Source organism: Muscardinus avellanarius (assembly GCF_963383645.1).
Source record: "Muscardinus avellanarius genome assembly, chromosome: X".
NCBI classification, from domain to species: Eukaryota; Metazoa; Chordata; class Mammalia; order Rodentia; family Gliridae; genus Muscardinus; species Muscardinus avellanarius.
This window is the reverse complement of record NC_137792.1, coordinates 129,188,021-129,202,840: the sequence shown is the minus strand read 5'-3', so window position 1 is coordinate 129,202,840 and position 14,820 is coordinate 129,188,021. Positions and strand designations below refer to the sequence as shown.

Sequence of the window (14,820 nt, the reverse complement as noted above, 5' to 3'; positions counted from 1 at the left end):
TTCCTAGTCTTAATTTTGTCTCCTCAAATAAGAGTATTTTATGCCTTTTCCCTATTCATCCTATCTTTTCAAGTCCTTGATTGGTACTCTCTACTTTTGCCTTCTGCTGTTCAGTCATCCAGGAGCCCTACTCAAATAAGACTGGATTACCCATTTGAAAAACAGATTTTCACCTAGTTGTTTTTAGAAGTTCTGGCTTAAGGAGCACAGAATTTCTTATTTAGACATTGCTTTTCCCTCAGACTTGGCAGCTCATCTCTTCTTGGTCTCCTGGGGGAGGAAGTTGTAGTGGGTTTCAGAGGGGTAGCTAGATGGATTGGAGATGGTGCTCCAGACATAGACATTCTATGTTAGTTATGATTTGGAAAACCTGGAATTGTGGGCCCTGGATAAATTGGTGGAGCATAGCTGTAGAAGGTCAGATACTCAGCTGATCTTCTCATATTTCTCTTTAATTCTGCCCTGACCTAGAAGAAGATTGAGGTACTAGATTATGAGACCTAATAGGGGTTTAGAAGAGTGACCAAGGCAGAAGCTCAGTAATCTGCGGACACCTTGGAGTGAGGGTTGAATTGGAGTATGGAATGAAGAGTTACAAACCAGAAAGGGAAAAGGGAACTATTTCCCTCAGGAAATGGATCTCCAACATTTTACAACATGAACATGAAGTGCTTATTATGTGTCAGGCTAACTGCTTTACAAGCCTTCTCACCTTTAATCCTTTCAAGAAGTTTATGAGTTAGATACTATCATCATCCGCATTTTATAGATGGTGAAACCAAGGAATGTAAAAGTAAAATAATTTGCCCATCATCACACAAGCCAGTAATTGATAGAATTAGAGTTTGGACTCAGGTAGTATAACTCTAGAATCCTCAAATAACTATTATGTATCACGGAATTTCAGTGCCGGTTGGTAGCAAAGTGATTTAGAAGAAAATCCAGAAGCCTTGGCGATCTTTACTGAGCCATTAGATTGCAGGGAGGATGATCTAAATCCAAATGAGACTGAATCTGCTGAGACCTCCATTAGTTTGAGCTTCTTCAGTAGCTGAGAAGGACTTGGGTTTGTGCTCCACTGCCTCACCAAACTCAGCTGTGAGGAACCAAGGGAAGATTAAGAAGCATGGATGCAGAAGTGGGAGCAATGACCACCTCCTACAAGAATACTACAATTAGTATTTGCTATTCTGCTTTCTTTCAGTGTCACACACGTTCTCTTCACTGAGCCAGGTGGGTGGGTCTATGACTTGTAGGTAAAGTTTAGGAATTAACACTCTTAGAACCATACTAGAATATTTGCTGAGCCCTGACTCAAAGGGAAAGTTGCTGCCTTCCAACCCAATAAATCTTGATTGTTTACTGTGATCTTTAAGCCAAGCACTGACTAATACTAGTCCTCTTTAGTTAATTAGGCCAGGTAAGATCACAACCTGAGTTTGCCTGGGAAAATTATATATAGGAGTTTAGAAAACTTACCTTTTCAACTCTAGCAATCTTGATGATTGAAACAGATACGTATGAACTTCTTGAAGTGGAATTTGCCAATTTGAACCTATAGAAAGACATGAATCTCACACATATGTACACATGTATGTGTACATATTTCTTATCTTGTGAGCTTCTTAGTTGAATATACGAGTGAATCTTGAAGTGTGAAATTCCTCATACCATTGTAATATCTGGAGATAAGGAATAAATAGAGTGGAAAAGACATGACTGGCATGAGAATGGTAGGAAAGAGGTAGGGAACTAGCATGTTATCTACGCCTACTCTATACTGCGCTTTATGCCAAATGGCTTAAATATAAAGTATTATCCTCACTAACTGTGAAGGAACATTATTGTTCTCATTTTACAGGTGAAAAAACTGAGGCTCTCGGAGGTTAACTAGTTTATTGAATGGCACACACAGTGCTTCTAAGTGGCTAAGCTAACGTGGAAATTCAGATCTGTTGACTGTGAAGCACAAAAGCTACAATGGTCCCTGGAATTTCTTTTCTGTGTTTATTCTTCTCTATTGGTATCGTCTCAGAAGTGCAAATCATTTGGAAGTCTCTTATTTTGTCTAATTTATGCCATCATAGCCAGAGTCTGTATTTAAGGCTACTTTATTTTTTATTTATGTTTATTTATTATTTTTAAAAGTGGAACATATTGAAAGTGGTGTTCATTTAGATTGTGCTTCATGCCCTTCCCTTTCCATTTCCCTTCCCCCTCCCAATAGAGAGTGTCCAGGTTAATCATGTTGTATTTATGCCATTACACATATTCGGATGTAGCTCCTCCATTGAACAACCTCAGCTTTCTTCCTCTCCTATCCTTCCATTCTAGCTTTGCTGAGATTTCCCCTCCATCATCTGGAGTCCCTCTGGTATTACCACTACTCCCTAGCTTGGGCATATTAGAGAAAACATATGTACCTTCTCTTTCTGTGCTTGACTAATCTCACTTAACATAATGTTCTCTAGTTCCTTCCATCTTCTTGAAAATGCTAATATTTTATTTTTCTTTATAGCTGAATAGAATTCCATTGTCTGCATTTCCCATAATTTTAAAATCCATTCATCTGTTGATGGAGACCTAGGTTGGTTCCATATTTTGGCTATTACAAACTGTGCTGCTATGAACATGGGTATGCATATGTTAATGTAGTTCTCTGATTTCAACCCCTTTGGAAAGATACCCAGGAGTGGTATAGCTGGATCAAATGGTGGATCTATTCCCAGTTTTCTAAGGACTCTCCATACTGATCTCCATAGGGGCTGAACTACTCTGCACTCCCAGCAACAGTGTAAAAGAGTTCCTCTTTCCCCACATCCTCGCCAGCAATTGTTGTTGTTTGATTTCTTTATGTTTGCCACTACTTTAATAATAATAATGATGACTCTAATGATAATAATGTTAATAACAATAAAATTATCTAGCAAGCTGTACTCGATGCCAGACAGTATAGCAAGTACTTTATATGGCTTCTTTCAGCTGTTCTATACAACAAACATGGTGACCTAGGTGTAGTGATCACACTTGAGTTAAGAGAAAATAAGCTCAGAAAGGTTAACTGATTTTTCTACAGTCACACAGCTGGTAAGTATCACAACAACCAAGACAAACACTCAGCTATGACTACAAAGCTTATGTTCTTCAGGCTATTGTGAAATATTTTTGAGTTAACTTCATAACAGGTAAAATCTGTGCTTTAAGTATTTCTATGCAACACTGGTTTCTCTAATGGCTTTTAACCTGTGCACTGCTGGAATGAGAAATGCCTCGGCCTACACATCAGTCCTTTGCTGAAATCTATAAAGAAGCACTACGAGTCTAGTGGGTCATTCTTTTTCTTTCTTAATTCTTAAGTATGTCTCGCTTCTACTTGCAAGTTATGGGACCCTCAGCATTAAGCTCAATGGGTGCATATTTGGGTCCCTTAAGGCCCATTTTCTTGTTGCATGAGCTATAGAATGGCGCTTCTAGGGAAAGAATTAAGAGGGGAAGGTGATCATAGTGATTTTTAAAAAAAATAAATCTTAGTGCAAAAAGTGAAAAAAATTAATAATGGGCTCTGAAGTGGACAGAAGTAGCAAGAGGAATTTGTCACACGTTTATTAAAGTGACTGCAGGAAAGAGAAAAGTCCCTCATTAAAAGCCAAGGTATTTCTTGCTGTCTTGCATAAATGAAGTTTAAAGGTTTTCATTTCCTGCAATGATTCAAGCTGCCTTTTCTTCAAGAGAGCATAGCAGTGCCTCTCACTGAAAAATGCCAGACCTCTAAAAGTTGGGCTGCTCCCTACTCTTTCCAAAGTGGAGGAGCCTACAAACACACCATTTGAGAAAGTAAGAGCTGATGCTCACTACTCATTTCTAAGAGATCAGAGGTGACAAGAAAGCTGGTCACCCATAAAGCTGCAGCCAAGCTCAGGCTTTAAGAATGCTGTTTAGAAAGTGTGGCTACTAGTTAATAAGTTCTCAGAATGAGGTGAATTGATGTGGTTTTGCCTGCTACTTGTATAAGAATTTCGTGTTCAAAGGACCTGTGCCATGAAAGACACTGGTAGCACTAAAGGTTGCAAGCTGAGTGAACAAAACAAGCTTGGTAAGGGGACTGTCAGTACCAGGCACAGGCGAATCGCTCCAGCTTGAGGCAGGCTGGAGCCAGGCTGCCTGCATGCTGTTCCCTTCTACAGATGGGGCAGCACTTGGCAAGGTTGACATGAATTTGGAATTTAAAGCTATGTGGTGATTTCAGTATTTCATTTTCCTGCGAATCAAATAAGGATGATTCAATACCAAACCAGATGGCCACACAACTACTGTGGAATATCAGCTACAGGCCAACCCTCTATTTTTCTTCAGAACATTACCTCTTACAACAACCTTAATTTCGAAAGTGTTTTAATGCAGCAAAACACCCTTCATTGGGGAGAGTCCATAATATTCCTCTCTTTTTTTCCTCTTCCAACTTCCATTGGGAATCTCAGAAAGATCTGAAGCCTGTCTGAACTCAAAAGCATCATGCAATTTCAAAGGTTGGAGAATATGGTGCCGCTTGATAGTCAGAGTAGGCTTCAGGAGTGGGGGTTGTTGAGATTGCATTTTGTTGTTGGGGTTTTCACTTGATTTTGTGTTTATCTTGAACACTTGCAGGAGGAAGCATGATGGAGACAGAGACTCTAGTAGGCTTATTGCCAAAAGATGCTTTTGGAAGAAGTTCATAGGCCAGAAATGTAATAGCTCCAAACTCATGTTGTGTTGTTGTATGTATTCTTCCACTTCTATTAGAGGCCTTTGTGTTTCTTTCCTGAGACCCTAGCTGCTCACTCCCTCTTTCTCCTTTTGCCTTCCCTTTCTATATTGTAATTTTTATTTTGAAATATTTTTATATTACAGAGGAGTGTTAAAAATAGTAGAGAATTTTCTCATACACACTTCACCCAGCTTTCCTTATTAACACCTTGTGTAACCATGGCAAATTTATCAAAACTAAGGAATTAACATTGGTATGTTATTATTAACTAAACCACAGACTGCATTCGTATTTTGCCATTCTTCCCATCAACATCTTTTTTTCTGTTCAGGATGCAATCCAGGACTTCAAAAAATTTTTTTAACTTTTTTTTACGGTACTGGTGATGGAATGCAGGGGCATTCTACCTCCGAGTTCCACCCCAGCCCTATTTTTTATTCTTTATTTTGAAGCAGGGTCTCACTAAGTTTCAAAGGGCCTTACTAAGTAGCTGAGGCTGGCTGCGAACCGTGATCCTCCGGTCTCAGCCTCCCAAATGCTGGGATTCCAAGCGTGCGCCTCCATGCCTGGTTCAGGACTTCATTTTTGTTTAGTCATCATGTCTCCTTAGTTTCCTCTAATCTGCGGCATTTTTTTTGGTCTTCCCTTGTTTTTCATGACTTTGACAGTTTTGAAGAGCACTCAGCAGGATATTTTGTAAAATGCTGATTCCCAATTATTAATCTGGATTTGGGGAAAGAATACTGTCAAAGTGATGTGCTGTTTGTCATTTATATCGTATCAAGATATATATGATATCATCTTGTCATTTGTGATGTTAATCTTGACAACATTGCCTTGTTTTAAAAAAGCATAATGTAATGTGGGCTTCTTAAATAAGTAGCTAACTGATTAAAGTAAAAGGGCATAAGTTGAGTACCCCTTATCTGAAATACTTGGGACCAAAGTGTTTTAGGTTTCACAATTTTTCAAATTTTGGAGTATTTTCACAGAATTAATTGGCCAAACATCTCTAATCAAAAAATCCCCTAACCGAAACTTTTTGAGAACTGTTTTGGTTTAGATCTAAAATGTTCCTACTTCCCACAGCTCAAAGGTGAGATAATTGAATCATGAGATCTCGGACCTCATCAATGGTGGATTAATCATTTGAATGGATTGATTGGGTGGCAATTGTAGACAGGTGAGGTCTGGTTGGAGAAAGTAGGTCACTGGGGGAGTGCCCTGGGCGCTATGTCTGCCCTTGGTCCCTCCTTCTTACTCTGTTTTCCTGGCTTCCATAAATTGAGTAGCTTTCCTCCACCATTTCCTGCCTTCATGAAATTTCGGCCTTGGAACAGCCAACCATGAGCTGAACTTCTGAAACCATGAGCCCAAATAAACCTTTCTTCCTCTGAGTTATTCTAGTCAAGTAGTTTGGTCACAGTGATGCAGTGCTGACTAACACAAGTATGAACATAGCAATGACATTCAAGGTTTGAGACATTTGAGATTTTAGATTTTCACATTAGGCATGCGTGCTCCTATCATTCTGAACTACATTATGACATGACACGACAATGCACCAGTACAAGCATATATATATATATATATATATATATATATTTTTTTTTTTTTTTTTGGTGGTACTGGGGTTCCTGGAAGCCCTTCTACCTCCGGGCTACACTCCCAGACCTATTTTATATTTTTGAAACAGGGTCTCTTACGCCAGCGCGGCTGGCTTCGAACCTGCGCGATCCTCCTGTCTCCGCCTCCCAAGCGCGGGGATGACAAGCGTGCGCCACCACGCCCGGCTTACAAGTATATTTTTAAAAAAAGAAATACATTTTAAAATTTGGGATGCTCAACTTGGACCCATCTCAATGCCCAACACTAAGTAAATGTTCATTCATTCATTAAACAGCAATTATGTATTAGGTCATCCAAAACAACTAATATGTCATGGCACGTCTATGTATACATTCATACATTCTGTAAACAAATATTTATTAAGTGGTTATTATGTACAGGATTTTGGCAAGAGTAAACAAGTGATGGACAAACGTGAATGTGAAATGTAAGTGCAGCAACAAACACATATTTTGCCAAAAATTTGAACATCTGTGTTACTGACCAAGATGTAAGTTGCATCACCCTTGATAATTGGCATTTATTAGAGCTTTGCCATCTAGTAATGATGTGACCTCAGGCTAGTCATTTACTTTTCAAGTCACAAAGTCCACAAATCTAACTAAGAATGATGATAGTGCCTACCTCTTGAGTCTTCTGTTAAGGTCAAATGTGATGTTATGTATGATAGTGCAGTATCTGGCACTTAAGCATTATTCAATGATTGCAAATTTTTATTTTTAATCCAACTTCCCCAACACAGTTCATTTTAATCCATCTTCTATTGGTTTTAAGATTCTATCTTGACCTGTTCACTTGCAAAATCAATCAAATAAATCACCTTGCTGACCAAAAACATCCATGTATCAACCTTCATTACCAAAAAACGAATAGTGAATAGTCATATAAGTGCTACAGTAACATCTTTTATTATTACTAGTGCTATATTTTTGTTATTATTGCCTAGAAAGGTGAAATAGGAGCTAGGTATGGTGGTGGGGGCTTGTCATCCAAGTACTTGGGAGGCTAAGACAGGAGGATCGCAGGTTCGCAGCCAGCTTCAGGTACTTAGTGAGGCTCTCTGCAACTTAGTGACACCTTGTTTCAAAATGAGAAAAAATAAAAATAGGGCTGGGGATTTGGCTCAGAGATAGAATATCCCTGGTTTTCATCCCCAGTACTGCAAAAAAAAAGGTGAAATATATCCCAACTCTAAGCACCTGTCACCCTCCACACTTTCTCCAGATTTGGAGCCTATGTCTCTCCCTGCCTCTGTTGGTAGTGTAAGCCTCTGAGACCAAACTCAAATAGGAGTCTCTGTTCTCCACAGCTTGGGCTGGGCTAGTCTGACTTCTCCCTGTTCACCACACCTGTTGAGATTTCCCTCAGGAATTGTTAAGAACTATGCCATATCTAAAATTTTACCATACTTTTAAGGTGTTTATGTTTCATGGGCTGTCAAAAGGTATAGATTCCTGGGTCAGAGACCACAAGTTTTATTACCTATTACAATTGCACTAGTCAGAGTATCAGCGTGTCTTTGCAACAGTTTCCTGAGTCCCAATTCCGATTCCCACAGGGTAAGATAACAGAGAACATATTATCTGTACACGCAGAAGGTTGGTAGCAGGAAAGGAATCCTAGCCTATTTTTAATAATTTGATTGGTGCATTGTAATTATACATTATAGTGAAGTTCAAAGCGATAATTGTACACAGTACTTGGAGTTTTTCCCTCTACTCCCACCCCACTACCCACCCTTTTTCATGCATGCTAGTAAGATTAGTAGTGATAACTTCCTATGTGAAATTAGCATTATTTGAACTCAGAGGAGAAAATGGAGAACTGATGTAATAATCCTGATTTTATGGAACCCAAACCTTTCATAATCAGTAGTATGTCTCTGTTCCAAAGGGAGATGCTATCTATATCTTTGAGGACTGTTAACTATACAAACATCCTTGGGAAGATCATAAGGAACAAAGGAACCCACTGCCTCTATTCACTAGATATGAAGACGCACAAGATACCTGTGGAGAATTGCGTCACAACAGGAAGCAGTATATGCCTGTCCGAAGTTATCACCTCCACTAAGAAGGGTGACGAGCATGGAATAAGCCCCAAAGGCAGGCATTTGATGATTCAACATCCTTCCCTATGCTTTGCCTTTTAATTAAATCTTGCTTGATCGCACTGAAATCCTTAAAATGATTGTCCAACCTCTCACTGTGGAATGTGATCCAGAGCAGGAACTCCTGTGCTCTTGGTACTCATGTGAATCTTACCGTTATGTTTTTTTTCTCAGTCATAGTTTATTATTTTATTTTTATTGGTGCATTGTAGTCATATTTTACAGGGTTTTCTGATTGGATTTCCTTGCCTAGTCTCTGTCCATGTACTCCTCTTTAGACTTCCTACTTGGCTACTGCAAGTAGTTTGTTTTCTCCATTGTAAGCTGATGCCTTCAATTTGACCTCACATGTGTTCTCTTGATTAGTTAGTTTCTTTGCAAACTTGTTTCTTAGGGTAAAGTTAAAGGTGTGGAGAACACCATATATCATATCCATAAGCAGCTAACTTTTTGCCTCTGTGTGGCTTTAGCACTACAGATCTATAAAAGTCTCTTCTTTAATTGAAACATCACTTGGAATATAAAAAAACAGATGCTGCTGTTGTCACTGATCTGGCTGTAGATGCATAGCATGAGATACAGGGATCACAAGTAAAAGTGCGGGAGCCATCATTTATAAAAGCTGTTCCATTTTTCTCACCCCTTTTCATTCTCCGCCAAGTAACAAATTTTTATTTTGGCCTAAACTTAATAGCTCTTGGTCTTGGCCCAGAGGCTAAATCCCATTGAAAGTTAGAATTAAATCCATTTACTTGTTTCTGAGTTACACAAAGGGGAAAAATAACATGTTCTGAGTGGCTTTCTCCCAGTGGGCATATCTTTGAAGACCCACTGTCTGTCTGCAGCATGAAAACAGTGGCAAAGAACATGAGCTAGTGATGTTCAGGATAAAAATAAGGTCAAGATTTTTGGTCCCTTTCTCAGAAATAAGAGTTAATATACTGAAAGTGACTTTTTTTCCTATTTCCCTGAAAGAAGGCAAAGTGTAGAGTGCCTTTGTCTCAGTGGATGCAGACATTTTCAGCCTATTGCTAGTGTTATATTGTTAAAAGGTGAACAATTATTTAGTGAGTGCCTACCATAATCCAATTAGTATTATAGCTTTAAGAAACAAGTAAAATTACTGGTTTGGGTAGTACTTATTTTTACCAATTCTTGCTCCTAGTCCTTACTCATAACATCGAGTTCTTATAACCTGCTTGTTTTTATGGAAAATGAATGTCATAGAACTTGCAGAGTTGGTAAAAATAAGTACTGCCCAAACCAGTATGTTTTACTTTTCTTACAACTATAATACTAATTGGATTATAATAAGCACTCACTAAATAATTGACATTTCAACAATTAAATGAATGCTTGAAATATCCTATCATATATTACCCTTCCCATGTGAATGATTTTTATTTTAAAGTCTAATATTTCTACATAAAAGTACACAAATAATGTACAGATCAATGAGAAACTTTTTAACAAAACAAAAAATAACCCCCAAATCACTATTGAGATAAATAAAGCTCAATTCTAGTATCCCAGAGGTCCCCTGATACCCTTTCCCGGGTACTAGCCTTTTTCCCCAAATCACTATTCTGGCTTTCATTACAATTTATTATTTTGTCTAGTTTTTGAAATATATCAATATGAATCACATTATATGCTTTTCTATTTTTTGATGAATATTAGATTTGTATATATAAAATACTTAACCGTTTTTAGTATGGCTATAGTTTATTCTCATTGCTGTATATTATTCCACTGTATAATTGTGCCACAATTTATCTACTCTGTTGATGGATATTTGGATTGTTTACATATGTTGGCTCTCATGAATGTTGCTGTTATATTCTTTTGTATGTTTTTCCTATATATATATAAGCATTTCTTTGTGGCATTATAAGCACATTTAACAACAACTATACTTGCTAGTATGCCAAATGTTACTGATGGTCTGTTTCATATATCTTAGGTCCATTTCTGAGATCACTTATTGCTGTAGAGGACAATTTTTGTAAAGGCTGACAGCTTCCTACATAATTCACTTGGGTTTCTCAGCTATTCTTTTATTAAGGTGTCTAGTCTATTATATTTCATGCAATTCTGATATATTTGAGTTTATATTTTTCATACTTTTATTGGTTCATTGTAATTGTACATCACAGTGAGATTCAAAGATATGCAAAAATACATGCGTGCAGCCCTTGGTGTATTTCCTGCTCCCCCATTTTCCATCCGCAAATAGCAAACATGTCAGTGAGATTGGTACAGATATCTTAATATATGAACATAGCATTATTTGAACTTTTCCTTTCTTGAATCTCCATTTTCTTATCTACACCTTCTTCCCTTAACCCCCTTCCGCTATTCTGCTGATAACTCTTCTCAATTAAAGTCCCTTTTGTTTCCTATTTTCTTTCTAGCTCCCACATATGAGAAAAACATATACCTTTGACATTCAGAGGCTGGCTGATCTCATGTACCATAATATTCTCTAGATCCATTCATTTCCCTGAAAATAATAGCATTTTATTCTTTTTTAATTTTGTATTGGTACATTGCAGTCATACAACTTAATGGGGTTTTTTTGTTCTTGATTGCTGAGTAAAATTCCACTGTGTAGAGATACCACATTTTTTCATCCACTCATCCTTTGGTGAACACATATTTTGGTTTCATAATTTAGCTATTGTGAACTGTGTTGCTATAAACATGAGTATCCATACATCACTACAGTATTATAACTTTAATTCTTTTGGAAAGATACTAAAGAGTGATATAGCTGGGCCATAAGGTCATTCCATTCTTAGTCTTTTAAGGAAACTCCATACTGATCTCCATAGCAGCTGTACTAATTTGCAATCTTATCAACAGTGTTTAAGGGTTTCTATTTTCCCATTTCCTCACTATTATTTATTATTGATTGTATTCTTGATTATTGCCATTCTAACTTGAGTTAGATGGAATCTCAATGTAGTTTTGATTTTTATTTCACTGATTGATTTGTTCTTTGGGGATATTTTGTTTACTACATGCTAATTTTTCATAGTAAGATTCAGAAGCCATATTTTATTCTCCAGTGACACATTTAAATACTTAAAAGATGTAAAATTCCTGTATTCTTTGAGGAAAAGTTAGTGAATAAATGTTCAGAGAGTGACTGAAGGCAATCTGGCTTGTTGTGAGTTTGTTATTTCTGATGGATTTTTACCAAATACATGTTATGCCAAAGATAGATGTGTCTTTCTACTAAATCCATCTTAATGTAACTTAAGTTTTGCAATTTGGTAATTAAATTTACATAAAGTGTTGCACTACCTTCCAATTTTTCTATGATGGAAAGACTGTGATTAAAGAATCATATCAATACTTGTCCATTATATGCTTATTTGACACATGTGCAATAATTATTCTTGATGAACACTGAGAACTATCTGGATTTGAAGATTTGTGATCATAATTTTGCTTAAGATTTTAATTGTTACCATTTCAGTATATTTATATATGTGCAAATGTGTGGATTAAAAATGTAAGCAAGTTGGTAGAAGCAGCTGCTGTGATCCTAAATTGTAGACTAATACAGTACTTTTATTCTTTCCTAAAAACAAGGTCTTATTATTGTAGGGGAGGAATTTGGGCTTGAACTTTACTGAGTAATCTTTCACTTGGAAGTAATTAAAACTCAACTAATTTAGGTCATTAGAACTTTATTGGCTTATTTCTTAGTCAGCTTAGGCTGCTACCACTAATTTACCACATATTGTATGCCTTAAACATCAAACATTTTTTTTTATGATTCCAGAGGCTAGAAGTTCACTATCAGGCTGCCAACAAATTCTGTTCCTGGTGCAGGCCTGCTTTCTGATTTACAAACAGCCATCTACTCATCGTGTCCTTACATGGTAGATGGAATAAAAGAGCTCCATGGGACCTCTTTTGTGGGGACACTGATCTTCATGAGGGCTCCTACCTCATGGCATAATCACTTCCCAGAAGCCACCACATGTGGATATGATCACATTTACAATTAGGTTATCAACGTATAAATTTTGGTGGAACACAAATATTTGATCCATAAAAGCTTATATACTTGTGAAATCCAAGAGTCGATTTTTGATTGATACCCTTCTGGATCAGGGTACTCATAAGATGTTGAAACTTGGCCTCTTTTTTGACATAAATAATTTCTACTTTCTTGAACATAATCTAAGTCATGATCTGAAGAAGTTAGTCCTAGGCAATATGAAGATAGGTCTTCTTTATCTTCAGAGGCTGTTCCACACCAAATACTATACAGAGGTTCTTCTCTTAAATAACTCGTCAGCATTTGTAATGTTTCCAGTATACTTAAATCTTCACTCTTATATCCATCTTTATCCTGTTCATTTTCTGCTTCTTCAGTCTTCTTTCTCTTCAGGCTTTAACCAGTACCATGTCTCACTGGGAATCTGAATATTCTGGGTATCCAATTGTTGACAGGCTCGCTGGCTTCTTTTAATATCTCCTATCTACATTTCATCTTGTTTATTTTTTAGTCGCATCTGAAACTTTTCTGCAGCTTTCTCTTCAGCTTGATTTTTCATGTGGATCTTCTGTAGTTTTCTAATTTCTCCTCTGGTCTTTGTTTTAATTATGTTTCATGCCCACTGCCACTTTCCCCCTGTTTTCACATTGAGATGAATTGATTCAACAGTACCCTCTTCACTCTTGCCAAGAGCCTGACCACTTTTATATCACATCTTTTGGAGCAAAGCAAACGCTTTGTTTTCAGAGCCTAGTACATTCTTCAACCCAATTTTACATCTTTTCGTTCTTCTTCTTTCAAACTCTTCTCCCTGTTCTTTCAATTAGCTTCCTGTTGCTTTTTTTCTTTGTAAAGGGCTTCTCAGATCTGCCTCAGCATTGCAACCCTGGCTGATAACTTCTTGGACATTAATGAAGAAATCAGACATATAGTCCTCCTCTTCTGCCATGTTCAACTTCATATGGAAATAGTAACTGGTAGCTCTCTCGCTGTGGCCCAGTTCCGGAGAGCAACTTGACCTATTTTTGTAGGTTAGGTATTACAGGTAGAACTCAGAGGCATTCACATTCTACCTCCAATTTACTCCCCAGCCCTTTTTTCAGAAACCCACTAGGTTTCTGAGAGTCTTGCTAAGTTGCTGAGGCTGACCTGGAACCTGCATGCCTCCTGTCTCAGCCTCCCAAGTACTGGGATTGCAGGGATGTAGCCACCATGCTTGGCTAAAACACTTGGCCTTTTTCCTATTAAAAATGTTCATTTTGCTGGGCGTGGTGGCACATGCTTGTAATCCCAGCATTTGGGAGGCTGAGACTGGAGGTTCTTGGCCAGCCTCAGCTACTTAGGCCCTCTGCAATTCAGTGAGACCCGGTTTCAAAATAAAGAATAAAAAATAGGTCAGAGGGTGTAGCTCGGACGTTGAATGCCCCTGGGTTATATCCCCAGGCACACCCCCCACACCCCCCACACATACACAATATATATATGTATGTATGTATATATATTCCTTTTGTGCTGGCCTTGTTTTTTAGTCAGTTTTTTGTATATAGTAAAAAAAGTAGCTTCAAGGCTGCTTCATTATATTTCATAATCCAAACAAAAGAGAAACTTATTCTATTGTTTCTATATATTATTGGAAGACTCTGATTGGCACAGTCTGAGTGATGTGCCTAACCACAGACCAATCGTTTCTTAGGGCACGGAATTATAATTGGCTGAGCTTTAGTTACATTCTCATCTTTGTGGTCAGGGAGGCAGATTACTGTAATAGATAGCACCAACATGAGTATACAGGGAAGGAGGGCTCTTTATTATGCTTTGGTTTACTATGGTTGTCTAAAGAATAATTCTTAGAAATCTAGAATTATCTATGCATCATATGTCATTATGATAATTATTGAAGAGGTATTCAGAAAGTTCTATGGCTGTATTACCTTGTTCTAGCATAATGCCTGTGGTCTAAAAATATTTTATAAATTAAATGTTAGTGACAGGAGCCAAGGCTCTTTACTTAGGTTGTCAATGTCCTTTGTTCTGTACACAGTTGTCTCTAAATATCTGTGAGGTTCTAGAATCTCCTGTGGACACCAAAATTTCAAGTCCTGTGTATAAAATGGTGTAGTATTTACGTATAATCTATACATACCCGACTGTATTTTAAATTTTCTCTACATTGCTGATCAAACCCAATATAATGCAAACGTTCTGCAAATAGTTTTTAAGCTATATTGTTTAAGAAGTGGAGGGGAATTCTGTAATGTACATGATGTGCTTTAACAAACATGTCAATATCAATCACCAAGCCAAACATGAGAAAGAGGGAGG

General features: G+C 37.5%; 1 pseudogene across 1 annotated transcript in view; it reads right to left on the bottom strand.

The window, feature by feature from the left end:
* The window catches only part of LOC308279069 (G patch domain-containing protein 11-like), a 49,468-nt pseudogene extending 36,021 nt beyond the window's left edge, over positions 1-13,447 (bottom strand). Inside the window, exons 1-3 of the transcript in view lie at positions 12,565-13,447; positions 4,113-4,258; positions 1,480-1,555 (exon numbers count right to left, since the gene is read on the bottom strand). The product of the transcript in view is annotated as a G patch domain-containing protein 11-like (transcript). The remainder of the gene's footprint in view (positions 1-1,479; positions 1,556-4,112; positions 4,259-12,564) is intronic.
* Between the last annotated feature and the right edge of the window lie 1,373 nt (positions 13,448-14,820).